This window comes from Patella vulgata, chromosome 3 (genome assembly GCF_932274485.2).
Source record: "Patella vulgata chromosome 3, xgPatVulg1.2, whole genome shotgun sequence".
Classification (NCBI taxonomy): domain Eukaryota; kingdom Metazoa; phylum Mollusca; class Gastropoda; family Patellidae; genus Patella; species Patella vulgata.
In genome coordinates this window covers 16,566,421-16,583,044 of record NC_065881.2, presented here as the reverse complement: position 1 = coordinate 16,583,044, position 16,624 = coordinate 16,566,421, and the positions used below count along the sequence as shown (strand labels likewise).

The window sequence follows — 16,624 nt, the reverse complement described above, 5'->3', positions numbered from 1 at the left end:
AAATCCAAGTCACATTTGAAAAGCTTTACGTCAGGCTTTTCAAATCATTTAGTTGAATTTTTCCAATTTTTTAAATTAGGTGTGTTAAAATGAAATTTGTATCATCAATTAATTGGAATATTGTAAAATAGTACAATTTGTTGACCAGAATAAAGATTAGGACATATTATTCAGTTACAACAAGAGTGGTATTGAGCCTTTAATGTAACAACATATATTATATATTACTTAATAACTATAGCTAACACAGGTTTTTGCTATGTTGTTGCTATAGTTTTCAGTACTTAAACCTCTGTTTGCTATGTACAATTCACATTTTTTATCAAATATTAATTTAATCCTCAGCATGTATATATGTTTCTGCACCAGAAATTTTAACTTCAGTCTAGTAACACTAGCCATGAAGCTTTGCCATGGACAACATTACAGTTCTTTTTTAAAAGACAACAACTAATGTTGAATTCTGAATTCTCATCCATTCAGAACTCTCATCCATATATATATTTTTTTTTGGTTGAAAATATGGAAATTTGTTATTTTTCCTATATTAATGAAATGAATATTTGTGAGCTGTTTCTAACAGTTAATTCATTAGGATGGCTACACTCATTTATTTTCTGAAGTATGATCATATTGACCTTCTTTCACACTTTTTATGATTGATTACCCAATTTCATTCAATAAATCCCCTCTCTCCCCTTTTTTTATTAAATAAATACATGTCCTCTCCCTTTCCCCTAAATTGTATTACCTGTGCAAGTGATTTATTCCATTGTTAATTTTACTCCTTTTTATTTTTTAAAAAAAGATATCTTTCACTGCTCCTATGTCCTGTAGATTTATCACAGTTTGATGTGAAACTTAGTAGAATACTGTCTTATATCACTATATTTATATTAAAATAAATCTTTGAATAGAGGACATTTAGTAGAACTTTTCAATCAAATTGTGTTCTTTAGAAAACTTACTTTTTTCATAAAAGAATTAGTTGTTGCTAATCTTTCTGACTAAAGTTTTTAATTACTGCAACATTGTATCACTGTGGTTTAAATACTGCAACATTGTATCACTTTACTTTAAATACTGCAACATTGTATCACTTAAGTTTTATTCACTGGCACTGCAACAAGTTTAATTGAAGTTTAAATTACTGCAAATTGGTATCACTTAAGTTTGAATCCCTGCAATATTGTATCACTTAAGTTTAATTACTGCAACATTGTATCACTTAACTTTGAATTACTTCAATATTGTTGTTCTACTAAAGCCTTGTGGCTTGATACAAAGTTTGTGGCATTCATTCCTGGTGTGTTTCGACCATATTACTACTACTAGCGTTGTAGCAGAATTCTATTATAGCCATGTGTTGTTACACTGATGTTACCAACAGATTGACAGACTAAAGGCTATCTCACTATACTATCCTATAGATCTGTTATATTGGATTGACTGGCAGTTCAATACTACCCTAGTCTCTCTCTCTCTCTACGTTACACTAGATCCTTCTCTCACGGTTTCTACTGCTATACCTCGGATGCTGTGTTTCTAACACTATAAGTTAAAACACGGTGTTTTCTCGTGTTTATTGATGGCTTAGAGAATAAAGTGAGGGAGGGAGGGAGGTAATTATAACATGATAGAAGAGAGGGTGGGTGGCCAACAAAACAACAGAGTGCCAGGAAATAGGTGGATGAGTGTGGCTTAGAGAAAAGGTGTGTTTGAGAGAAACAATATGGGTTTATTGTCATGTAGACACAGTACTTAGATCGTTTCGAAACTGTTATAAAGGAACAGAATTTTGAGATTAACACAGTGAAGGATGAGAATTTCTCCTAGACAGCGGCATTATTTTCCTAATTATTCTTTGAATCACAACTGCCAAGTGCTAATTTGTGTATGTTTTAATGCCCAGGCCCAAAATATTAATGGAACCCCAAAATTAGTTCTAAAACAATGTTTTTACCATAAATAAATATGCCATTGATTATGCAAGCTGAATGTGTAACAACTCACCTACCTGAACAACTATGTAACACCTACCATGTCAGCCTTTTCTTGTGGGAACTGGTCTTGGAACATCCCAAGAATTATTTTCAGTCCACACCAATTTTAACCCAGGATTTTCTAGACCAGTGGTTCCCAAATTTTTGTTTACATTAATTTAAAAAAGCTTGTATGAATCTCTAACATTAAAAAAGAATAAATATTAAGAACCACAAAATGTGAGATAAAGAGAAAAATGAACTGAAATGAAATGAAATGGGGTTTAACGTACTACTGTTCTGCTTCTATACTGGGCTAATGAAGATGGGCATATGCCATATTGTGTGCTATGTGGGAAATTTTTGCCTGAGCAACGGCACTATGGCCTACCCTTATATCGAATTCCAACTGCCAAGGGATCTTTTACATGCATGCCAATGTATACACAGGTCCTCGGTTTTTTATCCCATCCAAACGACTAGACAGCTGTCCTTGTCAGGCCCTCTGTCCTGCATCACTGACAAGGGGAAACCACGTTGGAAAATCCTGATGAACTTTCTTAGCCAATGCCGGGATTGAACACATGACCCTCGGGCTAGTGAGCCAGCGTCTTACCGACTTAGCCACCGTGGCTTCCCAGATAAAGAGAGAACTAATATTTAATTAAAAATGTATTAACAATAAAAAATACCATAAATTTTGTAAATTAATACATAATTAGTTCAACAAAAATAAAAAGATTTCCTAATGGGAAGAATGCTTCTGCTTTTAGACTCCAGTATCCTCTGGAATTTGGGTTTTATGACATGTTGGATAATTGAATTTTGTATACAAATGTTATCTTGCGGAACCCTTGAACTGTTCTAGACAACAGTCCAGCATCCTATGTGCTTAACCATCACAGAGCTGCATTTATTTAAAACCTTTGCCTGAGAGAAATAACCTGAAAAAACAATATAAAAGGAGAACATATGACAACATGTCATGATCAATATTCCTTGTTTTTGTAGAAAAGTAAATAATTATTGAAAAAAAAATTCTCCATATATAGCAAGTTATGATGTAAAATGTGCAACTGTACATCATTTTTATTTATCGGAATAAGAACAAAATCTTGCATACCTAAGCACAAAGTAGACAACAATCTCATGTCATGTTTAACTTAACCAGCTGTTTCTAACATATTGTTTAAATTTTAATATAGTTTGCATCACATATACTATGGTCATTACACTTCAGTTTTATCACAGCCTTTTATTGTGAGAACAATTTTAGTTATTTTTCGACGCATGCAACGGGAGGACCGGTCAATCTCCTGACGTAATACTTGGCATTGACGTGAAGTCGTGAATCTCTAGTTTATATATATATAGCCAAAGTATTACCGATAATCCCAATTTTAATGAATAGAAACAAGTTTTAAAACCCATACAATAAGTAAATATTCTCGACCCAGACACCCCCTGTGGTGTATTTTGGTATCATGGCTACGTTCATCATTCTATTTGGGGTACAGATTCTGATACCATTATGCTACCTGAAAATAACAGTAGACGTATTGTACACGCAAAACCTTATTTTAATTGAGTCATGTGACGATGATAATAGAACACATGTAGAGCTGTGGCAGCTTGTTTGATAATCAAGAAACTAAACTTGATTACCCAATCAACAATCTTAATCTCCTGAGCACCAATACAAAGGTGCTAATTAATTGGTGAGATTAACAGAAGTTATATTCCCATAAAATTTATAATATACAAAACCTATATTACTAATGTATGGAATATTCTCTTTTGTTTTAATTTATAACACCAAGACAAATATTAAATGAAAAAACAACAAATATATGGCATGGTTGCTATGTGATTTTGTTTTAGAACATACCAACTTCTTTAACTTGCCTTTTGTCAAAACTACCTTTTCCGAATTGGGCAACTTCAAACGGATATAGCCCAGTCAATTTTCGCCCAATTCATACCAGCCATACATTATTTTGAAGGTATTAAGGCGGAGAATGTGAAAATAACAATAACGCAATTTACCAGCACAGGTTACATATAGTTAGTTTTATTATTACAGCATTTTATGGTGAGGACTACCAAATTTCAAGGCACACCATTTGACTCAATGACACACCTTATGATCTGAAGCACACACATTAGACATGTCCACCTCTCCCGGCCTAATAAATAACATATCACATAATTATGTTCAATAATGTTTTACATGTAAGTCTATATAATCTAGGATCTGCAGGGTTAAGACACTGGTTATCACAAGTCAGGGATGTTGTCTGTCAGGATAGTCCAGTGGCTGCAGGGTTAGGACACTGGTTCTCACAGGTCAGGAGTGTTGTTTGTGAGGATAGTCTAGGGGCTGCAGGGTTAGGACACAAGTTCTCACGTATGGTGTTTCTGAGGATAGCATGGGGACTGCAGGGTTAGGACACTGTTTTTCACAGGTCAGGAATGTTGTCTGTGAGGATAGTCTAGGGGCTGCAGGGTTAGGACACAAGTTCTCACTGGTTCACACTTGTCAAGGATGGTGTCTGTGAGGATTGTCTAGGGGCTGTAGGGTTAGGACACTGCCCAGTGACACTGGTTCACACTTGTCAGGGATGGTGTCTGAGAATTGTCATGGAGCTGCAGAGTAATTAGGACACTGGTTCACACTTGTCAGAGATGGTGTCTTTGAGCTTCAGGGTAGTTAGGACACAGGTTCACACTTGTCAGGGATGGTGCCTTTGAGGATTGTCTAGGGGCTGTAGGGGACACTGGTTCTCACTTGTCGGGGCTAGTGTTTAGTCTTTAGGTTGTCCTATTTACTAATATAAAATATCACTTGACAGTTGGAAACCAAAGAATAGCAGTCCAAAATGTCACCGTCCAAGAAAAATCATCCAAAGAGAGAGAGAAATGGGGTTTAACGTCCACTCGACACAAACTAGGTCATTTCGGGACTAACATATGGTTTAATTTTATTTACATAATTCGCTTGCGCGTAGGGGTCTTTAGCAGTGGGGGGAAACCGGAGGACCCGGAGAAAACCCACGAGGTTGGACAGGCGACCCTACTCCTTGCCACGTACAACAGAGGATTCGAAACCATGCCAGTCGACTCAATGACAGACTTTTATGATACAGCGCGCGCACGCTAACCATTCAGCCATCCAACCCCCCGAAAAATCATCCAACACATACATTGCACACATAACCATGGCGATAAAAACCATGTTTAATCAAGTGTCGAATAAGCATTAAAGCTGGCAGTATTACTACTACTACTACTTTTTTATTGTTATTTATTATTTATTATACAACATTTATAGAGCACTGTATAAGGCACTGTATAAGTGACAATAGGATATTGAATTAGTATAATCAAATATATATATAAATATCTATAGAGCTTGAAACATAAATATAAAGCTCTAAAAACATTGTAATATAATTGTATAAAAAAGTCGAAAATAAAAACAAACATCAGATAAAAGTGGTAATAAAATAGTTAACATTCATACCATTTCTTGAATGCTTCAACCAAGGGACTGCTTTTAATAGCAAGTGGAAGTTTATGGCAAAGCTTTGGAGCTTGATGCGAAAAATGAAATTAAATGGAATGGGGTTTGATGTCCTATTTTTTTGCACCAACAAGAAAAAAAGCGTTCTCGTTTACAGATCTTGAAGGTAAAAGAGAGTTTCCAGATGACCATTGAAGGTCTGTTCAGGGCATGTAAACTTTTAACAAGTCAGATAGATGTGCAGGGACAATGTTATTTAAACATTTGCATGTAAAGTCTTAAAATCTGTGCAATAAACAGTAGGTAGCCAGTGTGATAAAGTACGGCAGACTTCAAAATTTTGCCGTCTCTGGAAGTCGGGGGTTGATAAATGCATAATAGTGTTTTGGTAACTTCAAAGGATTCATATTTATGTATTTTAGCAATATTGTACAGATTTCATTGACTTGAGTAGTCATAAGCATACTACTATGAAAATAAGCACCAATATCCCTACCAACAAAACAGGCTTGTTGCGTTAAAAAAAAATACTGTAATGGACAGACAGACCGACAGATAGCTCCCGAACCTAAGAAAGAATGCTCATTATTGAACTCAGTCAATATATTCAGGGATAATAACATGATGTATCAGCTCCAACACCAGATTATTATAACATGATGGATCAGCTCTAACATCATGCACTTGATAATTATAACAAGATGTAACAACTCTATCATCATGTCTTGATAATTATAACATGATGTAACAACTCAAACATCATGATTAAATAAACTTTGTTCAAATCTTCAAAATCTGACTTCTTTTGTCAGAATTTCATCTTTTCTGTTTTTTTGATAATCAAGCAGGCTAAATGGTTTAACATCCACTCAACACAAATTAGGTTATTTTAGGATTTACACATGGTAATTGAAATAATGTTCAGCATCTCCTTTTCTATGCCAAGGGGGGTTGGATGGCTGAATGGGTAGCGTGCACGCGCTGTATCATAAAGTCTGTCATTGAGTCGACTGGCGTGGTTTCGAATCCCCGGTTGTACGTGACAAGGAGTAGGGTCGCCTGTCCAACCTCGTGGGTTTTCTCCGGGTCCTCCGGTTTCCTCCCACTGCTAAAGACCCCAAATATTGAAATAAAATTGAACCATATGTTAGTCCCGAAATGACCTAGTTTGTGTCGAGTGGACTTTAAACTCCATTTCTCTCTCTCTCTCTTTTTCCATGCCAACCAGGCGTATGCTGTAAGGACATTTTTTACATGATAGTGGTGCTACAACTACAGCCTATTCTTGCATCAATTTCAGTTTTACATCTCCACCCGAAAGACTAGAAACTCCCTAGGGAGGGACAAGGGAAAACCAGACTTATAAATCCTGGGCAACTTTCTCGGCCAACACCTGGCCCTCATGGTCAGTGAGCCAATATCACATTCACTGAGCTACCTCGGCTCAATCAACCAGTGATTGTATTCCATATAAATGATCTAAATGGTTTTAAGAGTATTCCTTTCAGGCACTGCACATTACAAATAACTGTTTGTTAGTCTCAGAAGGGCCAAAATATTCCATTTCCTTTCCCTTCTCTTTTTGATACAGATAAGTATGAACTTTCCATTTTACCTTTTTGAATAAATAACATTTATTGACAATTCAATGTTATTTTGATCAAGTTATGTTGAATGAAACTGAAAGTGCCTTTTGATATATTGATTGACATATTGAAGATTTATGTCAATTAACTTTATATGGTAATATTTAAAATTATGCCAATGGTGCTCTGGTGTCCAAGTCCATTCCTCTTCTCTGGCGCCATTTTGTGTCCTCTGATACCCCTTCATGTCATCTGGCACCCCTGTATTCTTTGGTTCCCCTGTATTATGTTCTCTGGTATCCCTGTGTTCTTTTGTGTACCCACTGTTCTATGGTATTAATGTGTTCTCTAATTATTCCCCTTTTGTGTTCTCTGGTATAACTGTGTTCTCTGGTACAACCATGTTCTCTGGTTCCCCTTGTGTTCTCTGGTTCCCCTCTGTTCTTTTGTATCCATGTGTTCTCTGATTCCCCTTTGTGTTCTCTGGCTCCCCAACTGTGATTTTTGGCTCCCTCAGTATGTTTTCGTTTTCTCCTGTGTGTTCCTTGGCTCCTCTGTGTGTTCTCTGGCTCCCCAACTGTGACCTCTGGCTCCCTCAGTATGTTTTCGTTTTTTCCTGTGTGTTCCTTGGTTCCTCTGTGTGTTCTCTGGCTCCCCAACTGTGACCTCTGGCTCCCTCAGTATGTTTTCATTTTCTCTTGTGTGTTCCTTGGTTCCCCTGTGTGTTCTCTGGTACCACTGTGTTTTCTGGGTCCCTGTATTCCCTTGTTTTCCCTGTGTGTTCTCTTGTTCTCCTCTGTGTTCTCCTGTGTTTTACTGTTTTTTTTGTTATTTTTTAAAGCAAAAGTACATCGTGGTTGACCTTTTTCTTCTAATTAGTGAAATAATATGTACATGATCAGACATAATAATTGTGTAGCAATAATGTTCAGTAAGCTGATAGTAGTGATAGTCAAAAAAACTTCAATCAGTCAGGAGGTAATTGGTAGTTGACTAACTATCTGGATGTGCGCACTTTGCTTGACACGGATGTGGGCGTGGCCTGCTTGTGCGATCGCCATGTTTGTTCTACAAATTAAAAACAAGTATGGCGGTTGTTGAGGGGGTTAACTTTTTTTATTTAATTATTTCTGTATTATGTAACCAGAGTTCAGCTTTAAATATGCCTATTACAGGTCTTTCTTTAGGCCTTAAATGCTGTATAAATTATTAATTAAACATTTATTAGCATGACAATACCATAATTGACTTTCGATGCCATCAGATATCTCTGATATTAAGTAGATTAGAACTGTATAACAGCCATATTTTGATTTAATTTAAAAATGGAGAAGCGAGGCTTAGCTTTAAACAACCAGTACGCTGGTTGCAATTAATGCTGGTTCACTATCTGGGTTTGTTCCCTTAAGATTTTTCAACTCGGTTACCTCCTGGCAGTGGTGTAGGATGGAGGTTGTCTATTCATTCGGATTGGACAAAAAAACAATTAGGTCTTCTGCAAAGGGAAAAACTTTGACAGTTTGAATTGACGAAGAACAGCCAGAAACGTAGCTGTCTAGGAAAAATGTCCTCATAGCACACTGCTTATCATTTGCCCATCTTCATTAGCCTTGTTGCTGCAGAAATGTAGTGAACCTCAATTCATTTCTCACTTTGTTTTAGTAAATTGACTGATACTGGATAGGTATAAGTTCTCCATATGTGGCTGTTGTGGTGATGTCTGATTGTAAATAATATCTAGTTATTCTACATATTTAACCAATATTCCCCACGACTAAAACTTCATTACACTTCACTCAATTTCTTAACCTGATCATCATTGACCTTCACTTGACCTTGAGTGCAGGAAGTCACATGTAATTAACTACAGGATGTTGTGTAGTGTTTCGGTTCCATGTCAGTTTTTACGGAAACATGACATCTCACAAATAACTCTGGTTACAATGACTATCTGACATATACAGTTAGTTTTATGGAATCCGATATTAAATCTTTGGACTTTGGTTGAAGAGACAAGACAGGAAATTTAAACCATTTAAATTTTTTGTTATTTTAAATATTATTTAGTAAAAAGTTTTATTTAAATAGTGATTAAATTTAGACAATTAATGTTATTAAGGCAATTAAAATATTATAACTAAAAAATATTAGTTAGATAGGATTAAAGATGCATTATTAAAGAGCTAAATCTGCCTGCTGCAGATTTTTTGTTTGGCCTTAAATGTTATATAAATCATTAATTAGACATTTACATGCCAGGCCCATAATCAACCCTCTATAACTTCTGATGGTTTTGATTTTCAACAGATTTAAATACGATTGGCAGTTGATTATTTAATTTAAAAATGGATGATCAAGACATTGTTTAGTATCATAACAATGGTAGCAATGACAATTAAGACCATACTATTCAAGAAACGACGATAACACTACTCGGGATGAAGTAATTTGACTGAAATTTTTTAACATATTCTCTTTTCATAATCTAGTTTTTATACGTCCACATTCATAATGTGAACGTATTATGCCGTCGCCCCTGTCTGTGTGTGTGTGTGTGTGTATGTATGTATGTGTGTGTGTGTGTGTGTGTGTGTGTGTGTGTGTGTGTGTCTGTGGTTCGCCTACAGGGCGCAATTCTTCATGGATTTTCTTCAAACTTGGTATACTTATTCCTTATACCCCAAGGAAGATCCCTATTGTTTTTGGTGCATGCCCGACCCCCCGGGGCAGAGCCACGCCCATTTCTAGTATTTGTTTGTTTGTCGTCTACAGGCCACATTTCTTAACTAATAATCTTGAAACTTTGCATACACATTCTTTGTACCCTAAGGAACATCCCTATCGTTTGGGGTGCATGCCCAACCCCCAGGGGCAGAGCCACGCCCATTTTCTTTTCGTGTGTCTTTGTGTCGCCTACAGGGCGCAATTCTTACTGGATTTTCTTCAAACTTGGTATACTTATTCCTTATACCCCAAGGAAGATCCCTATTGTTTTTGGTGCATGCCCGACCCCCAGGGGCAGAGCCACGCCCATTTCTAGTATTTGTTTGTTTGTCGTCTACAGGCCACATTTCTTAACTTATAATCTTGCATACACATTCTTTGTACCCTAAGGAACATCCCTATCGTTTGGGGTACATGCCCAACCCCCAGGGGCAGAGCCACGCCCATTTCCCATTTTCTTTTCGTGTGTCTTTGTGTCATCTCGCAATTCTTACTGGATTTTCTTCAAACTTGGTATACTTATTCCTTATACCCCAAGGAAGATCCCTATTGTTTTTGGTGCATGCCCGACCCCCAGGGGCAGAGCCACGCCCATTTCTAGTAAGGACAGGAACTATTGATGTTGATGCACGACCCTCAACGCTAAACAAACCAAAAGCCTAGCCTTCTTGACAAAGTACCTTGTCAATCAAAGCAGAATTGGAATGTGGACGTATATTGTAGCGTTAGCGTTATGTTTAAATAATCGAGAACTGTCAGCTCTTTATCTAAATCTTACATAATGCATCTTTAAGATATTTTATTAAATATTAAAAAGTATATTTATTGTTAATATTTAATTATTTAGTACGGTTCCAGTAGTATTATTATCTGCATGACTATTTAGACAATGAAATTATTTAAGAATACTATTTACTGAAAAATATATTTTATATACTAATTAAAGACAATTATAATATTGTATTGCTAATTTAGACTATTTAACTATTAACTTCTAAGAAGTATTAATTAGATAATTGAAATATTTGATTGCTACAATTAAGCATTATTTAGATACTAATTTAGACAATTAAACTGTTAACTTCTAAAAAGTATTAATTAGATAATGAAATATTTCATTACTACAAAGTATTATTTATATAGTAATTTAAGCTATTAACTTCTAAAAAGTATTATTTAGATAGTAAGTTAAATGATATTAAATTATATACTAAAAAGTATTATTTAGATAGTAAGTTAAATGATATTAAATTATATACTAAAAGGTATTATTTATCAGTACCCGGTAGATAATATTTTACACAATTCAAAAATCAACTGCTAAAAACTATCATTTATAGTAATTTAAATGATTAATGTTAAGTTCTAGATGCATTATGTAGGTGTTATTGAGATAGTAATTTAAATATTTGTTAAAAGTATTATTTACTAAAAAGTGTTATTTAAGTATTTTTTAGATATTAATCTAAATGATTGTTTTAATTACTAAAAATCACTATTAAAGTATTTTTAGATAGTAATTTAGATGATTCCTTTTAATTATTTAAATATGATTTTAGACAATTAAGCCATAGATAATCTATTAAAGATCTTATTATTCCATATGAATCCACAAGAACTCTTAGATCCACTAATAAACAATTTCTGTATCAACCATCAGTGAATCTTGAAATTGCAAAAGATCTTTCTCGTTCTCTGTTCCTCACTTATGGAATTCATTGTCTTACAACCATTGACTCCTTGGATGAATTTAAATCTCATCTAAAGACGTTCCTATTTACAGAAGGGTTTCCATATTTTAATAGAGAAAACTTGAAAAGCACAATAGAAACTTCTGTTTTAGTATTATTGTGCTATATAAATAGAGGATTATTATTATTATTAATGAACTTTTTACCGAAAATAAAGGGGCATAACACTCATCGTTATTTAAGCGGGCGGATACAGACCACAATTATGTGTAATAAAAAAACAGGTGCACCTCGTTATTTTTCATATTCAATTACAGTACGGTATTCAAATTTATTTCAGTAATATTCCTACAAAATTACGAGTTGTCATAATACAATAGAATGAAAGCATGCCACCAGTAATATTCCTCTACAATTACCATATTTTTCGGGGTATAAATCAATGCTTTTTTCAGCATAAGTCTGGCCTTCGTCGTATGCTCCATTTCGACTTATATACGGATGAAGGTTAGTAAAATATGATTCTCGCACGAGCTATATGGTCTCAAACAATTAACTACTTACACTTGTTATTTCTTTAGTTAACAACGTAGCCCCCATTCAAAATAATATCATAAACCTGAGAATATGCCATCAAAATATAACCATTTTCCCCAACATTACTATTGTCATGTTTCCATCTCGTAATTTCACGCGTATTGCGAGATTTCTATTTTAGTTTTTAGTTACTGTATTATAATCATGTGTCTTTAGAAACAGTGTCGAGTATTTATTGGATATGTATGTGTGTGCATGAAATACCTTTATTTAAAGTCAGCTTCCACTGAAGTTATATTGCAGACAATTTATCAGATATATTGAATTGGGATGTTATATACTATTACATGTGACATAAATGACTAGTTTCTACATGTTGTCGTGTGACACCAAGGAAAGGATATTGAGTTGTCCGACAATGGAGAAACCATGAGGTAATCACGTAGATTAAGTTTGTAATCACTCTTACTAGATTTATACATAGTCAGAAAAGAAGAAGCAATGACTTTTGTTCAGGATTGGATTGATGAATTAAGTCGGCCAATCAAGGCAGATTAAGTAGTTAATCAAGCTAGGTGTTATAGATGGTATAACAAGATATATACGTTAAACACTTAATTACTTAATCAATCCAGTCTATTATCAACAATAATAGGGTTGAGTGCTAGATATACACTCCGTAGTAGTAGTAGTAGTCTGTACACTATATTAATTTGGAATTTTGATTGTTATTCACCATATCTTGATGTCTGATTGTGCATATTCCTGGTCAGATGTTTGGAAAATAGCGTAAGACATGTCCGGAATATACAGGGGAAATCCCAACACTGGTTTAACGTCCACTCGACAAAAATAGGTTTCCACCCACTGCTAAAGACACCTACGCACAGGCGAATTAATGAAATAAAATGGAACCATATGTTAGTCCCAAAATGATTTAATATGTGTCAAGTGCACGTTAAACCCCATTGCTCTCTATATATACTATTCAAAAAAAGTAGGGGATATTTGATTTTTAAGTGTTATTAAAGTCACCTAATGAAACTGACGAAGAAACAAATGACAAAATGAAATGTAGTTCACATTCATCGATTTATTCCAAATGATCGTTAGACTAAGTAAGGCACAGACTGACCATTATAAGGGTAAAATGATACCTGGGGTCAAACAGCAAATTTACCACAGCATCACAACCAAGTCAGTAACGGGTAAATCCTCCTCTGTTTGCCAAACAAGCATTGATCCGACGTGGCATACTCCTAATGAGACGTCTAAGGTCATTTTGGTCCAGATTGTCCCATTCCTGTTGCAACGCAGCAGCAAGTTCTTGGACATTGGCAGGACGTTGTTGACGTTGACGTAACCTCTGTCCAAGCATGTCCCAGGCATGCTCGATGGGGGAGAGGTCGGGACTCAGTGCTGGCCAAGGTAATGTGGTGATGTTCTGTTGTTGGAGGTAACCTGTAACGATCCTGGCCCTGTGACATCTTGCGTTGTCATCCTGGAAGATGAAACGGCGGCCATGACGTCGTGCGAACGGCACAACATGGACTGCCAAGATGTTGTCCCGGTAGTACTGGCCTGTAACACGCCCTGCAACAACATGTAAAGCCGTTCTTCCAGCAACAGTGATGCCTCCCCACACCATAACAGAACCACCCCCAAATCGATCATGTCTGATGACGTTAACGTCTTGGAAGCGCTCGTTTCGACGACGCCACACCCTCCTACGTCTGTCCAAAAAATCAACAGTGAACCTTGACTCATCTGAAAACATCACATTGCTCCAGCGTCGATTATCCCAGTGTTGACGATCCCTACAACAACGACGTCTTGCCTGAATGTGATGATCTCTCAAACAAGGGATCACGCGAGGACGTCGGGCGCGAAGGTGACCCCTATGCAGTCGATTCCGAATCGTCTGGCCACTCACTCTCACACCAGTGTCTGTTTGAAGACGAGCGCTGATCTGATTTGCTGTGATGACACGATTTCTCAAGGCCAAGGTACGGATAAATCGATCCTGGGCTTGAGTTGTCGCCCTTGGTCGACCTGAGTGTGGTCTGTCCTGTACAGATTGTGTATCACAGTATCTGGACCATAGCCTGCTTATGACAGACTGAGAAACATTCATCGTCCGCGCCACAACCGCCTGTGTTGTGCCGATCTGTAGCATGCCAAGGGCACGTAACCTTTCATTTTGGGTAAGCCGACGCATATCAAAATTTGATTTCTGGTCACTAAAATAATTAAACTGATGTTTCCACCCTGGAATTCAATGCCACAATGACTGTAACATTCAAAGTCAGAGTCGTGCAAATCTTGGGTTGGACCCCCATGATGATCCCAAGCATCACCTGCATTCCATACGGTAGCTATTGGTGCGTTTGGGCGTCACATGTAACTGGAAATGTTTCTTCTGTTAGGTTCTATAGTGACTTTTTTCGTAGTCATTTGCATATTTTAGTATTATGCCCCCAAAATCAAATATCCCCTACTTTTTTTGAATAGTATATATAAAATATATGGTTTACATGCTAGAAAATTTTATTCTTTCACTTAAATTTTTAAATCAAATGCAATTTATATTCTTTTTCTGTAAGATCAGTCCATTTGCATGCTAGACAATTTGATATTTCACTTGGTTTTTAATTAGAAACCGGTTTTATTTCATAATACTATAAATGGAATAAAATAGAAAGAAAAGATCGTATTTCCAGACAAAATGTTAATCTCTTTATAAAAAAACAAATTTATCAGCAAGCAAATTGATGAATAATGCAATTTATGTATTTTTTAAAAGTTGAAAACTGTTCTTATTTCTTAAAATAAACGAAAATACATAATTCTAGAATATAGTTACAATTTGAATGTGATTATTTGACTTGCAAAATGCAAGAAACAAAAGACATGAATGCCATATCTTTAGAATATACAAGTTTTGTAAGTGCATATTAAGGTGGTGTATAAAATGCAAATATATAATACAGTTTATAGTCTTCTCAAAAGATAAGTGTTATTTGGTGTTCTATACAATACCCAGTCTTGTGATGTAAGATTTTCAGCTGGAATATTACTTCAAGGCAAGAAATAAAAGAAAGAAAATGTTTTAAACACCAATTTAAAATTTTCTAACAGGACAAATTTTGAAATGATGAGATCCTATGAGAAATTAAATGGGGTTTAATGTTCTGTTTATCTGCACCAACTGGGCTAATGAAGATGAGCATATTTTGCCCCAAAAATGCTCTTTCCACTTACTCTTCTTTGAATTCCAATGGGTACATGGATGGACATCGTTTTTTTCTACCCATTCAAATTTCCTTGCCAGACACCCCTACCCCTTATCCCACTCCACTCAAAATGCGAGACCAGACTGGAAAATCTCAAGGGATTACCCCTGCCAACCCAGAGATAAAATCCCAGGACCTCTGGGTAAGTGAGCCAGCGGTAAACTTACCAAGCCATTCTGGTTCCAGCTATCCCTAAAGAAATCAGAAGTCAGTCAATTGCATTAGTTTTACTCTTTCACAGAGTCAGTTTTTTGATGGGTCTTAGCAATTATTATAATTGAACCGAATTTACATTTGACAGTCACTTCCTGTGTGTCATTCACAAAAACTAACAAAATGGAGAAACGCAAGAAATTTAGAATTTGTAGAAAAGTGCAAATGACAGATACAGAAATTGATCCTGCCCTCGAAAACATCACGATCGATTTAATGTGCATCAATTATAACTTTCAGAGCTAATTGCACGAGCTAGAAATTAGTACGCTTAATGATCTCAGTTTGAAGAAACGAACTGTTTGTCCTTTAGCTTGCATTGAGACCAGATGCTGCAAATTCTTGTTTTAATGCGTAGAAGCTGTGAGGTAAAATTTTTTAAAGTTTGCTGCTGAAGTCATTGAGGCATCATTGTTGTTTCAATTTGCATGCTTGTACATGGAAAGATGTAGATAATGTGGATTTTCTACAGCTTCACTTGTTTTCTCCCACTGCTCAAGATTCCTTTATGCAAAAATTATTGAAAAAAACAAGTATACAAATCACATGCTTAAATCTGTTAGGAGGATGATAAACCCTGTTTTTCTTTCTCACTTGTGTTTTTAAAAGTACTTTAATCATACAAAAAAAGTGACATCACGTCATGTTATTTAAATGGCAGGTAATTTAAGCTCCCTATACATTTATCTGTTTCCTATTTCCAAATTAATTGACAACAAATCGTTTGTATTTTTTTGATTGGTTTCCATGTTTTCGGGCACTATCGAGATAGAATTTCACACCGCCAGGCTTTTTAAGTTGGGTTATTTAATTGGTTTGCTATCCTCAAGCTACGTAAAACAAACTACTGACATTTTGTAATGACTGTGGGGGAAAAATCGTAAATTGACAAACTGTTAATTTACTGCCGTAGTTTATTGCTACATATGTTGCGATTAATTGGAACCAATGCGAACAGGCGTAACGAAATCAGAAAACGGCTCACATTCGTTAACATCACGTAAGACTGGTAATGATGTGTAATTGAATTGCGATTTATTACACACATCAAGTATGGATGGATAATCGATTTAAA

At 35.7% G+C, this 16,624-nt stretch overlaps 1 protein-coding gene across 2 annotated transcripts in view; it reads right to left on the bottom strand.

Annotated features, from left to right (window-relative positions):
• LOC126815854 (octopamine receptor 2) overlaps positions 1-1,505 on the bottom strand; it is a 46,358-nt gene extending 44,853 nt beyond the window's left edge. Inside the window, exon 1 of one of the 2 annotated variants that reach the window (XM_050541848.2) lies at positions 752-1,505. The gene's annotated coding sequence lies outside the window, so the exon portion shown is untranslated. The remainder of the gene's footprint in view (positions 1-751) is intronic. The other variant, XM_050541847.2, reaches the window with a different exon arrangement.
• Positions 1,506-16,624: the final 15,119 nt, after the last annotated feature.